The sequence below is a fragment of the Melanotaenia boesemani genome, chromosome 21 (assembly GCF_017639745.1).
Source record: "Melanotaenia boesemani isolate fMelBoe1 chromosome 21, fMelBoe1.pri, whole genome shotgun sequence".
Taxonomy (NCBI): domain Eukaryota; kingdom Metazoa; phylum Chordata; class Actinopteri; order Atheriniformes; family Melanotaeniidae; genus Melanotaenia; species Melanotaenia boesemani.
The window spans coordinates 11,681,614-11,694,677 of record NC_055702.1 but is presented as its reverse complement, the minus strand read 5'-3'; the positions used below and the strand labels follow the sequence as shown (position 1 = coordinate 11,694,677).

General features: G+C 37.2%; 1 protein-coding gene across 9 annotated transcripts in view; it reads right to left on the bottom strand.

Moving 5' to 3' along the window:
• The window catches only part of pald1a (phosphatase domain containing paladin 1a), a 53,661-nt gene that overhangs the window by 15,120 nt on the left and 25,477 nt on the right, over positions 1-13,064 (bottom strand). The gene's annotated exons all lie outside the window — the stretch shown is intronic.

Genomic DNA, 13,064 nt, shown 5'->3' with positions numbered 1-13,064 from the left:
ACCTAGGCAGACAATAAATGTGCTGTCTATCAACTCTGCCAGCGCACAGAGGAAGAATAATACAACACACAATTAATCACTACAGTGGAAGGGTAGGTGAACACTAGTGAACCTGATTACCCGGTGTACCCTGCACCCCCAGGAGGCTTTCAACATTTCATCTCTTAGCTTTAAAATCCATTGTGTCAAAGCCTGGCAGCTCTCCGTGCACAAGCCACCGAGCTCTCTCACACACTGTAAGCCACACATGAAAGAGATCAGCTCTCAGAGATTACATAATTCACACCTCCAAAATCCGCTGAACACTAAATCTGTGGCTGCCATCTGTCTGTCTGCATGGAGAAAACCATATGTGAGGTTGAGCGGCCTCTTATGCACTTTCAGAAATTCCTTCAGAAAACAATGTCGGCTAAGATGTATTACATTTTTGAGGTTCGGGACAATCCTGCTGTGAGATAATATGTATCCACTTGTCAGCGTTTTATTTCAAACCAAAAATCATCTCTTTCTTTTTCTTTTGGGAAGTGAAAACCAAAGGGTCGTGTTCCTTTTTATTCTCCCCCTTTAAAAGATTAAAGGATAAAAAGACTGAGTTGGCATAACAGTGAACAAGAATAAAAAATTCAGAACCTGGCGCATCCTTTTAACTTCGCCTGGTCTTTAAGAACAATAGCGGCGACTGGTAGGTCAGCTGCTGAGATGCAATAATGAACGACTTGAGCTCTCCTCAACCCTGAGTGAGAGGGGAGGCTGGCCAAGCACATACCATTGTTGAGAGTCCAGGAATGCTGGTTGGCTGAGAGGACCTCTGAGGGAGGACAATGTGAAAGTGGTTAAGAAATTTTATCACTCATGAGAACAGAGATAGCTTTCTGGTAACTGAGTGACTGGAAAAGCGTCTTCCACTCTTCCTCAATACAACTGCTGCAGATTTGAAATAGTTTACTGGTTTATATGATGGTAATATTCAAGTTGGCATGTTTTTGGTATAATCTGTATTTCATTTCTGCACTTGTGCATGGCAGTTAGCTGTAAAACACGCACAAAACAGAACTTCCTTTAATCAGAGTGTTGCCCTGGTTAATCAAATCAAATAAAACTTTATTTATAAAGCACCTTTCATGCATAACAGCAGCACAGAGTGCTTTACATAAGAAAACAGTTTTTGCATCTTAAAAACAGAAGCAATCACACACAAAACAAATCAAAGCAAACAGACTATGATAAACTGGATACCCATCCAGGGTGTACCTTGCCTCTCACTTGGCAGCTGGGATAGGTGCTAGCCCCTCTGCAAGCCTGAATAGGATAAGATGTGTATTGAAAACAGATGCATGAATGTTGATATGTGAGAAATGTGTAAACACAAATGGTTTCTGACCAACGGTAACAAATCTTATGAGGTCCAAAAGGAATGACTACCGCAAAAAGTTGGCAATAACCAACATCTGGATGACAAGTGAAGCGTAAAAGAGGTGCTGGTACATGACTGAAAACTAGCTGGCTAATTGTTCACATGTTTCTGGTTTTATGCTAAACTAACCTGTCTTTTTCTACTCCCCCTGTTTTGTATAAAAGCTATAGGGCCACAACGGGCATGGTTGTACCTTTATGTAAGTAGCAAAGATAGTCAGGAAGCTGAATAGACTTTGATGTGAAAAGAATAGTGATACACTAGGCAATGTTGTGTTTCACGTCAGGCTCCCAATCCTCTTTTCTTCATGATACCTGAGAGCAAACACAAGCACAGCACTGTCTTTATTTGGTTCATTGTACTTGAACATAGGCAAATAATGGAGGCAAAACCAAAATGTCCCAAATAGTGGTGATTAATGACTGTATAAATCTTTTTATCAAGTTCACATGCAAAAACTATTACATTAATTATAAACGTCTATAGATAATTGCCAAAAGGACATACACTTAATTATGCATTTCAAATGTTTTTTACTTTGCCTTTCTACTTCCAACTAGTTTCTCTAATTAGTGAGTAAATAAGAGGGAAAAAGAAATGGAAAACAGAGAGTGGCAAGCAGATGTTTCTCTTTATACACACTGCGAGGAGCACAGATACTGTACACAACAGCATGGGGTTGTACAGTCATTAAAGTTACTTAGGTACAACTATACATTATTTATTACCACATCTAAATAAGCCGCAAACAATTATTACTTATACCATTAGACACACATACACACACACACACACACACACACACACACACACACACACACACACACACACACACACACACACACACACAAAGTCAGTAAAAAAGCTCTGAACTACACTGGAAATGTAGCTTCTGAACAACAGATGTTTTGTTTCAAAAATGCTCCAAGTGGACCCAAATATAAAACTACTGCATCCACTCAACATAAAACACAAAGTGGCAGCCATCGTTTGGAAATGCTATTTGGCTTTTTGCAGACTGCTAAATTTTACAAGTGAATTTAGAGATTCATAAAAATCATCCCGGCATTTTATAGTGAATATTTGTTTGTGAGTCACATCAACGTGTAATTTAACAGACTGATGTGAACTCCAGCTGATTTAGGCTTTAATCTTTTTACCTTGTTAACATAATCCTTTGTTGAAGCAAAAGTATGGCAGGGAGTTTCAGTTATATGAAACCATCTCCTCCAGGGAAACTAAACCTATTTTATTTTTAACATACAAACAAGACAAATACACTTGCAATGCAAAACTGGTATCTTGGTCTTGGTTTTTATTTAAAATATGTCAAATTATGTTTAGAAAAAAAGTTTAAAAACATTTTTTTGCACTCATATTTGGAAAGTAACGTAAAATTTTATTTATATAGCACATATCAAGATAAAAATAAAAAAAAATGCTTGACAAGAAAATACAAGAAACATAAAGGTATAAAACACAATAACAAAAGCTAAGCAAAGGGAAGTTGTATAAGATGGTTTTTAGCTGCTTTTAAAAAAAGATAAACAGAGTGTACAGATCTCAGGCTCAGAGGAAGGGAGCTGCAGAGAGTATGAGCCTCTGTCACCTTTAGTTGTGGTGTTTTATATAAAATGGTGTTAGAACAGAAGTCTTTGTGAAAGACTAAATGGTCAGTTTGATATTTTCTTGTTGGCAGACGTTCAACAAAATAGATGAAAAAGGTTAACAACCCAGAGTATATATCTGTTATGTATATCTGAGTGCAGATGCACTGTTAGGTCAGTCGGAGCAGTTAATGCTAATGATTAATCAAAACACTGACTTTCTGCACACCGGGGTGTTAGAGGGCACTAAAAACTTATGTACATCTTTAGCATTGGATCATCCCGAATTGCTTTTCAAGAAAAAGACACAAAGCACTGTCACTGATCACTTTGTCTTACCATCTCCCACCTCATTAACAAGTCAGCGAAGACATCAGTTTGAAACTGACTGTATTCCCTGGACTAGGAAATTAAAAAAAAAAAAAAACCCTTATTGGATGCGTCACCTCAATATCCATCTTTTAAAACTACTTTACAGCCCTAAATACACCAGGACTTCTCATCCAGCTGGGAAAATTATAGCCAAATGTTTTCTTCAAGGTGCACCATTGGTAGTAATCTACTACAATTAACAGCCATTCAGCCAGATAAACATGTTAAATCAAAACTGGCTAAAAGAAAGCTCGCAGGTTCTCTAGGGTGAGTTAATGCACAATTGAATAACAGGAAGACACCTGCTGAGGTGGAAACACTACGCTAATCCACTTCCCTAAACACTATGGTAACTTAAAGGTGATACATTTATAGCTGAACTTTACTTTTGCAACAGCTGAATATCAATTTAACTTTTTCCTATAACTTTTTCACTTTTCCTTACAGAGCATATTATGGAGGTTTCTGTCTGTTTGACATATGGTGCCAATTACCAGCTGATGTGGTTGCAAGGGTAAAAAGGCCAGCCCATATTGGCCCTTCCCACTTCAGTTTTTACAAACAGCTATTCATCAGATTCTACAAGAACACCTCCCACTCAAATCCTAAACCAAACTCCTAGAATGAACAGGAAGCCTACACATGGCTGCATGAAATCTGAGTCAACATATAGCCATCTCATCATCAAGCATACACACTGCTTTTAAGGTAACTTCATTAAGTGGTGCCAAACCCAGGTCTGATAGAAATTTGACTAAATTCCACCTCATCCAGACTTCATTTGAGCTTTTCTTATCAAAGCTAAAAACTTGAAAGAGTTGCTATTGTTTACCTTTAATAATAATAATAATAGGGGCAGTTAATATTCTTAGGCAGGTTGTATGAATTCCATGTAAAACTTCTGTCAAATTAAAATAGGCTTAAATAACTGCACCGACCTTGAAAGTTCACTTAATACACATGTTCACATGTATGGTTTACAAGTTAGCTTGTTAAATAAATAAATAAACAAACAAACAAACAAACAAACCAACAAATAAAATCTGGACCAAAAGAAAAAAGATAAGACAAATTACACGACGATACAAGAAATTCAAACGAACAAGTATTTTAAGTAAATCACATAAAGAGATCTAAAATGGTGATGTAAAGCTGCATGTTAAAACGCTACTTCATGTCTTAATTAAATGGATGAAAATCACGTTTTCAAAACCATGTTAATATATCAACGTGATTGTATCAATAAGACTTTTTTTCCTGAAAGACATAACATAAATGGAAAAGGTGGTAAATGTCATGATGCCGCATTTTTGCCTTGGAATTTCAGCGCACCGACACATCCCAGCAACGCAGAACCAAGGATGCAGGATTTGACATGTTTCAAGTATGAGTTTTTAGGGTAAAATCGGTGCAAGCAGGAGCTTAAATACGTTCTTCACATGTAAGCTTTGCTTGCTGACATGCTATCCTTCAGATAATACAGTAAACATGACTGCAAAGTAAATACACAAAAATATAAACGCACACACTCAACAGTTAGGACAAAATTTATTTTATGTAGTGCATCAATTTGTTGCAGATGGTGTAAATTGCGAGAACTTATCAGCTGATCTTGTGTTTGGATAGACACTCAATATCACTGACCTTTTTTCCAATCTATGAGAAAGATCAAAACGACTGTCATTTTAGTCTTTTCATCAAAAAACATGTGTTGTGATCTCAAACTATGTCTCAAGTAAGAAAATATCATTTTACTTTCTGTTATAAATTATTTCTTGAAATCTAGAGGACAATTTCCAGTGTTGCGGCATTGTTTACAGATGTTTTGTGTTGCCATTTTTAAAAAGTTTTCATTAAGGCATACTATCTTTTCCCCAAGCCTCCTTCTTTTACTAGTTACTGCTCCTAATATCACTCTCTCTTTTCAGTGTGCTTAAACCTAAAATTTATTACCATTATGACATGTTACTACCACCTTTAGCATCCAGGTGTGTTCACCTAGCTAATGCTGAAAAACCTGGATAAGTAAATGAAAGTATTTCAGATATATTAATCTGGGTTATATATATTTGCAACCTTACATTTTTTTTAAACCTGAACATCCACCCACCTGATCCAACAGACCTGCCAGGTTGGCCAGAAACAAAGCCATTTAAAGTTATATATCATCTGGCCTTAAGTTGGAGAAGTGCTCTTTATAGATCAAGATGGTGCCCGAAAATCATTTTTTAAAAGCGCAGAGCAGCCATGAAGCAGCCGGTAAGAGGAGGAGACGAAGATGCCTTTATGTTAATGGTTTCTGCAGATTCCAATGCTGTGTCTTTTTCCAGTCGCTCAGCCACACTGTGCTGATTAAATCATGACGTCAAAGCCAAGGAGGATTTTAAGGGAAAGCTGTGTCAATCCACACACTGTATATACCCACTTGTATACAATCTATCCATCTAGATGAAAGCTTGAAAACTTCTCACACTCACAAGTAAAATTTTGTGGATATGTTCTCCACAAACAGTTTTAATCCAACTTTATTATTTTTACTCAAATTTCCACAGCAGTTGTCAGCGATCAGACAAAGGTTAAGTGCTAAAGTGAACCTGAAAAATATCTGCAACAAACCCTAAATATGGTTCTAAACCAACAGGCCAGCCTTTTGGACAAAAGAATAAGCATAAATACTCAACATGTCTGGTGAACTGAGATTATAAATGCCAAAGGAGGAGACAGAGCTCATCAACTTAGCCTACACACAGACTGGAATATCTGCCAACATTAACCACACATATTATGGTACATTTTGTACATGCACATGTCTGGCAACGCAGCACATAAGTCTCCCAGTTTGAATCAATAACTTACTGAGCTCTCAAGATACAAAAATATCATGTGAATGCAAAAACCAACACAAAGGTAGTAAAACGGTAACGTCAGCAAGATACAGCTAATCAGTCAGCTAATGTTTCCAAAACTTCCAGGAGTTCTTCAGTTTAATTTGTAGTCTTGGCCACAAATGGCATTCTGTATAAATCCTGGTTGGTAAGCGAGGGTAAATGGACCTGCGTACATTTAATGGAAATTGTCTTTTTCTTTTTCAGGAAGCCTCAAGGCTGTCAGGGCCATGTTTTTTTTGTTAACCACACCACATTGTGGTCAAACAGAAGGGGATATTTTTTTTGCCAGCCTCAGTAGTTAAGCTTGCATTGTCTTCACCTTGTAAGGCCTCAATTCTACCAAAGATTTGTTTATTCATTTACATTGTTTTCCCATCTTAATGCTATTTCTTGGGGGTAGAGACCTTTCCAGGGTGTAGCCCACCTCGTATCTGATAGCAGATGGGTTAACAAGGTGAGAGACAAAAAAAAAAAAAACACACATTAAACTATAAGGAAAAATAGTGTTAACAACAGATCTCTGGTACTGAACTGATAAATTTATTGTTTGACCATAAATCTGCAATAATATCTAATTTCATCTTCCTCCAAATCACTAGCAATCTCCTCCTCTTGGAGGATCAGACAAAGGGCATGTTGTACATTATGTCTTGCTTCCATGATGTCTGTCACTAAAATGACAGCTTAAGTACCTTTATAACGATATGAGTCCTCTACCAACCCAAATTTATTAATTTGTAGTTTATTTAATATATTTATTATATATTTATTACAATAGATACGAGTCAAACTGACCCAAAACACCCTTTGTGCAAAAATGTGTAGCTGCGATACAAAAGGATAGAATTAGAAATTATTTAAATTTTTGTGTATTTTGTATCACTTTAGGAAAAGTCATCAAATTTTAGACAAAAAGAATGATGTTTAGGATATTTTCAGTGCTGTCGAATTGTCAAAACGGGCCAAATTTGACCTGAACAGAATGCAAGGGTTAATTATATGGATTATAGATTCTTTGATGTAGCCTTTTTTCCATTTCAGCATCAAGCCTTGTACATAAACTTCTCAGTCAGAACAAAACAGACAGTTTGTACACTCTAAGCTGGGTTTGTGTAGATGACATTCATGTTTGGTTTTCTTCTCAATTTCAGTATTTTCCTTTATTTTCCTTTATTGCATCACTTATTTATTATATCAGTTTGGCTTGTTATAACCATACAACAAAAGACCGGTCTGCTGCCGTCTTACCCTGAGACATGCAATGTCACAAAAAAGGACAGGAAGTTATTGCTTTCACTCTAATGCCCTATTCCTTCTATCCTTAACTGGGAATAATAGCATTTATATATAATATTCCACTTGCTTTAAAACTCAGCAACAAAACCACCTGCATTTAATTTTCAATAAACAAGTGTCTATCTTACTGAATGAATTCAAGTAGGTTTCAATTATTTAGAGCAGTGCTTCTCAACCATTTTTGAGCCAGTGCGTCCCTGTGTAATATCCAGGTCCCCTATTGCCACCACTATTAAAATGTAAGGTAAGGCTATGTTCACACTGCTGGTCTTAACACTAGACTCCAATCTTTTGATGATCTATTTGATTTGATTTGATTTTTTGTGATTGTTCACATTATAATTTAAACACGACCTCCATCAGATTCCAGTGTGACCCACATGCACATGCAGCATGCTCTGATTATTGAAGTAAATATGAAAGCTACATGTGTCAGCATGTGTGTATCAGTTTCGAAGTTGTTGTGCAATCATACATAGTTATGATATATTTTGTTTTGTCCATTAATTATATTTCACCACATCCCGCCTACTCTGGTGCAGATTGTGACGTCTGTCTCACTTCAGGGACGTAAAAGACAGTTAATTGTGACATGTTTGTACACACTGAGGCTACTGAAACCATCTGATATGGATCTGATTTAGGATGGATCTGCTTACCGTGTCATCCTGTCAGCATGTCAGCATGTGAAACATGTGAAACATGTGCCATTAAAATGATTATTTTCAATAATAGAACAACACAAGAGAACATTTACAGTGAGCTGTCTCGGTGTGAAAGAAAAATCCATTTGGCGAGGCAGGTCTGTAGTTGCTTCCTGACTGTGTGAGTTGTTGGCTCTATGGGAGCAGTTATGGCACAGTTAAGACAAGAGTCATCTGCTGCACAACTGTCCTCACATATGAAACATAGGTTCCCCGCTGTGGCATTGTGCATGTGTAATTCCTGGAGCAAGTCAACCCAGACACGACTTCGGCATATCCCACATGGTTGGCATTTGAGTCACTTCACTGCTGCAACTGTATTCCTGACTTATTTATTGCCAGTAGCTAGCTAGTTTGGAAAAAGATGAACCCTTTCCCGGTGAAATGATTAGGCGCTACTGGGAATGCATATCCTGAATCCCTTTGGAGGTAGTTATCCATGATTTTTTTTTTTTTTTTGGCCTGGGGCAATGTCAGGTTTACTGTGTGTATATGTGAGCATGTGTGTGTGGGGTGACCTTTCTGCAAGATGGGGGTTTACAGAAGGGTCAAAGCAAAGGGTAGGCCAGGTCAGCAACAGACCACTCTGGGATAGATTTAGCAGCACAACATGATAACTTTCCTGGACTTTAATGGAACCGCTGCATTATTTTTTTTAGCAAGGCTAAACAAAATTGAGAGATTTTGCACTGCTAGCAAAACATGGACAAATTTGTGATAGTTCCAATGGGTAAACAATGATGAATCAACAACAGAGACTTCAACTACCAAATAAAAAGACAAGAAAACATAATGAGGCATATCTTGCCCTGGGCTTGACAAGGTACCGGTCAAGTAATGGTTATAGTCAATGGTGGGTAATAAAGAGAGACCACAGTGTCTCCATAACAAGTTACAACACTACTTGGGGACTTTTCATCCTGAACACAAAGAAAAGCCTGTTGATTACTACTCAACTGTCATATACAGTAGAGCTGTTTTACTAAAGCAGCATCTGTGAGCTAAACTCACCTGAAGTAGATTATAGAGTCTCGTGGTTATAAAACCTCTCACACTATACACGACCGTTTCTTATTACTTCAATAGACTTACATAATGACACTTTTTGATTACTATTTGTTAATCTTCTTACTTATCTATTTATTGATTGATTTGATCCTATGTAAACTGCAACTATGTAGCTGATCTTTAAAAATAAGAAACAAACTAGAAGCACCCAGAGAGTGCAAAGTGTATTTAACATCTACCACGATACCATTTTGTATTTTTTTTTTTTTTTTTTTTTTTTTTGCCAATGACTGTGGGCATTATTTTTGAGATATAAGAAAATTCCATTTCTGAGATTTACTGAAAATTTAATCAAAATCAGTCCAAAACTTTTTGAGTTATGTTGCTGACAGACAGTTGCTGTATACATGACCTCCACCTTGACGTAGGTAATAATAATTGTTTTATTTACTACTCATTTTTATCACATTTAATCACAATCACAGTTATAATTTACAACCAAATAATGTTGCAGGTTCAGTCGACCTGCCAATACTGGGTGAGTAACAAAAATACAAACACCTCAACTAAACTAAATGACCTACTAAACATAAGCTGATTTACAGCAGCTGCAACATCCCCCCAACAATCACCCATAAACTTCAATCAATCAAATTCTATTTATATAGCACATTTCATACAAAAGGCAGCACAGTGTGTTACATAATAGCAATAATAAAATACCAAATTAAAATAATTTCAACATCAACTTACATTATGCACAGTAAAAGTTTGAAATTCTGAATAAAACCAAACAAAGATTAGCTACTTCCAACTCTCTTCTCCCAAATTTCAATGAGGTCATTTTCTTGCCAATATTTGTCCACTATGTTGCCAGTTGCACCGTGTAACTACCCCACTTATGTCAAGTGGTCAAAGAAATTGAGCTGAAAACTGTTCACACTAAAACCCTTGAGCAAAAGACGTTTTAGATGTAGAGGAAACTGAAATACAGTCCTAAACTTATAGATCCAAAGAAGAAAAACATACTGTAGTTACTGCCACTTAATTTCCCACTTTATTATTTTTGTTCTTCCTAATTCTGCATTTCTTTCTTTCTAATTCCCTTGTTCTACCTTTTTATTAGAATCGGTCCTGCTGTCAGTACTGCGGCGGCCTCTTCAACCTCCATGAACTTGGAGCTCAAAGTCATCTTTTTAAAAGACGTTCTCTACCTTTCTTCAAGAAAACCTGCTCACAGCATTCTTCCCTCTCTGAAAATATTTTTCCACTGCCCCGTCCAAACCATGAGCGCCTTTCTTTGAACACACACACACACACCCACACACACACAGAAAGCATGATTTGTAGCCCTCTCACTCTCAACCCATGTGTTTCTCACCACCTGGGTGGAAAAGCATCACATTTTCAAGAAAAGTTGACACAGGAAGATCGCTGCTACTCTCGCTCAACAAAAGGATTAAGATCTGGATTTTAGATTGTCAAAATCTGATGCTAAAATAGAACTGCTTGCTGAAATGGAGTATCATGATAAGAAACACAGAAGGTGAAGGCTAATGATTAAACAAGAGGATGCATCAGTCAAACAAGCAAGGTGGTAGAAAAAAATGGTAACGACTTGATGTGATAATAAGTTTAAAAATATGTTTTGATTTTTTAACTTTTTCAGATATTTAAAAGCCGCTGCAGCTGATGCCTGCACAGAAGACAGAGAAGTTAAGAGGAAGTAGTCCCTCTATTGTTTTGGCCCTAATATTGGAGCATATATCTGCAGCGTAGATATACAGAAAAACACCCACCTCCCTTCTCAGACCCCTAGGAGAGATGGTGGACAGCTTGTGTCTCAGTGTAAATATAGTTTCACGCTATCAAAGGCACATTTTCCAACCACTGTCAACAGAGGGTAAAAGGGCGCCTTAAACGATGGGGGATGAAATCTCCCCCTTTTTCTAGTCTGCTGCTGCTTGCCGGTTGTAGCAACATCTGGCATGGTTTATCACCTGGCCTGCTGATGGGACAGGAAAAACTGCAATAAAAACTGTGCCAACCTGAGGTCCACTGCAGCAGGTTTAATTTAAAGCAATTCAGCTGCAATTCCTGTCTTTTGGCCATCATTTCTTCTTGTTATGAAAGCATTACATAACAAAATATTACAGAAATCTAATAAACACAAGCACAAAAACGTAATTTAGCACAACTAGCAAGTCAAGTACATGAGGACAAATGTCTAAATTGAACCAGAACAGCCATCCGAACACTCCCACAAGTGTTTACTACTAAAACTTTGTGAAGCAAAGTTTGCTAAATATGGCTGTTAAGATTTGCATGATTGTCTGACCTTTTGAATTTCTTGCCCTAAGAATTATCTTTGTAAGAAAACATGCAGATGCTTGCAGCACTTAAAAGTGTGTTCTTCATAACAAAACTGCTGATAGATCACAGAGAAGAGATGGATGCTAAAACAAGCTAAAACACTGATCATGTTCCTCGTGGGCACGTCCACTCATGAAGCATTTCTTTATGATGCTTTTAGTGGTGGCAAATTCTATAGTGTACAATCTGAAGGGAAGAAACACAACAACTTCTACTTAAAAAAGTGAAGGACATAACCATAAAAAAAATTATTTTTAATTTACTGTCTTGGACGATGCATTTTACCTCATAAATGTAATGTTTTTATCATACAAAGTACCCCAGTGATTAGAAAGTGAGCTGACAGTGAGCCTTTTTCTTGGAGCCTGGCATCAGAAAGTGACAGGCAGAGGGAGAATATACGCAAAAGACAGGGTTCATAGGACAATGAGGCCCATTGATATGGTGGAGACAGGACTGGGTGCCTCCAGTGTGCTGAGAACGGCTGAGGGTGCACAGAGGCACCACGATTAGTCTGATTACAAATGGCTAAAACAGAGTTGTGGTACTTCAGAGGCTGAAGAATCTGGAGAGACCTTTAAACCCCACCACAAACTGTATTTGTTGTCTTTATGCTTTTTTAAAATTAAACTCAATGTCAAAACTGCCAGGAAGGTCTTTCAGAAGCTGAGCAATCCAAGAATTTAAAAGAGTTTCTCTACTTCAGCCATTTCCCTTAACCTTTTCCTCCACATTATGAAACATATTCATTGAAAAAAAGCTCTTTATATCAACAGACATTCACAGCATCTAGTAAAATAAGCAGCTCACAACTGTAAGATGTGCTATAACAATATTTTGACCATGAATTACAAAAAACTCAAGTCTTAATACCAGCCTTTTTCTATTTTCATTCATGAGCAAAAGAAGTTCTTGTGAGTTTTAGTAATAATGACACTACAATCCTTTTCTATGCCTCGAACTTCATAACTACACAACACTGGATTCCTCTCAATGATGTCTCTGGGACTCAAACAGAAGTGGTTAAAAACTAGCTCTTGAGTCCATCTATGGGGCTTCATGTGAAACTGCACTTAAAACCATCTTCCATGAAGCTTGCATCCTGATGCAAAAACTACTGATTCATAAGTATTCAGCCTTTGTTCTTCTTCTGATATGATTTTACTTCCTGAGACAAACTGCAACCATCCATCATTACATTTGATATACATGTAAAAAACCTTCATTCTGGTTGTGCCATTTTTTATTTCAGCTCTCACTTCCAGAAGATCCACAATATATTCCCAAGGCCAAACTTTAATAACCAATCCTAACCCTAAACTACACCTAAATTGAACTGCCAGCTCACCTTTTACTCACAACAGATATTTTTCAAGTAAAGTAGTTGTTCTCTTGGCTGGGA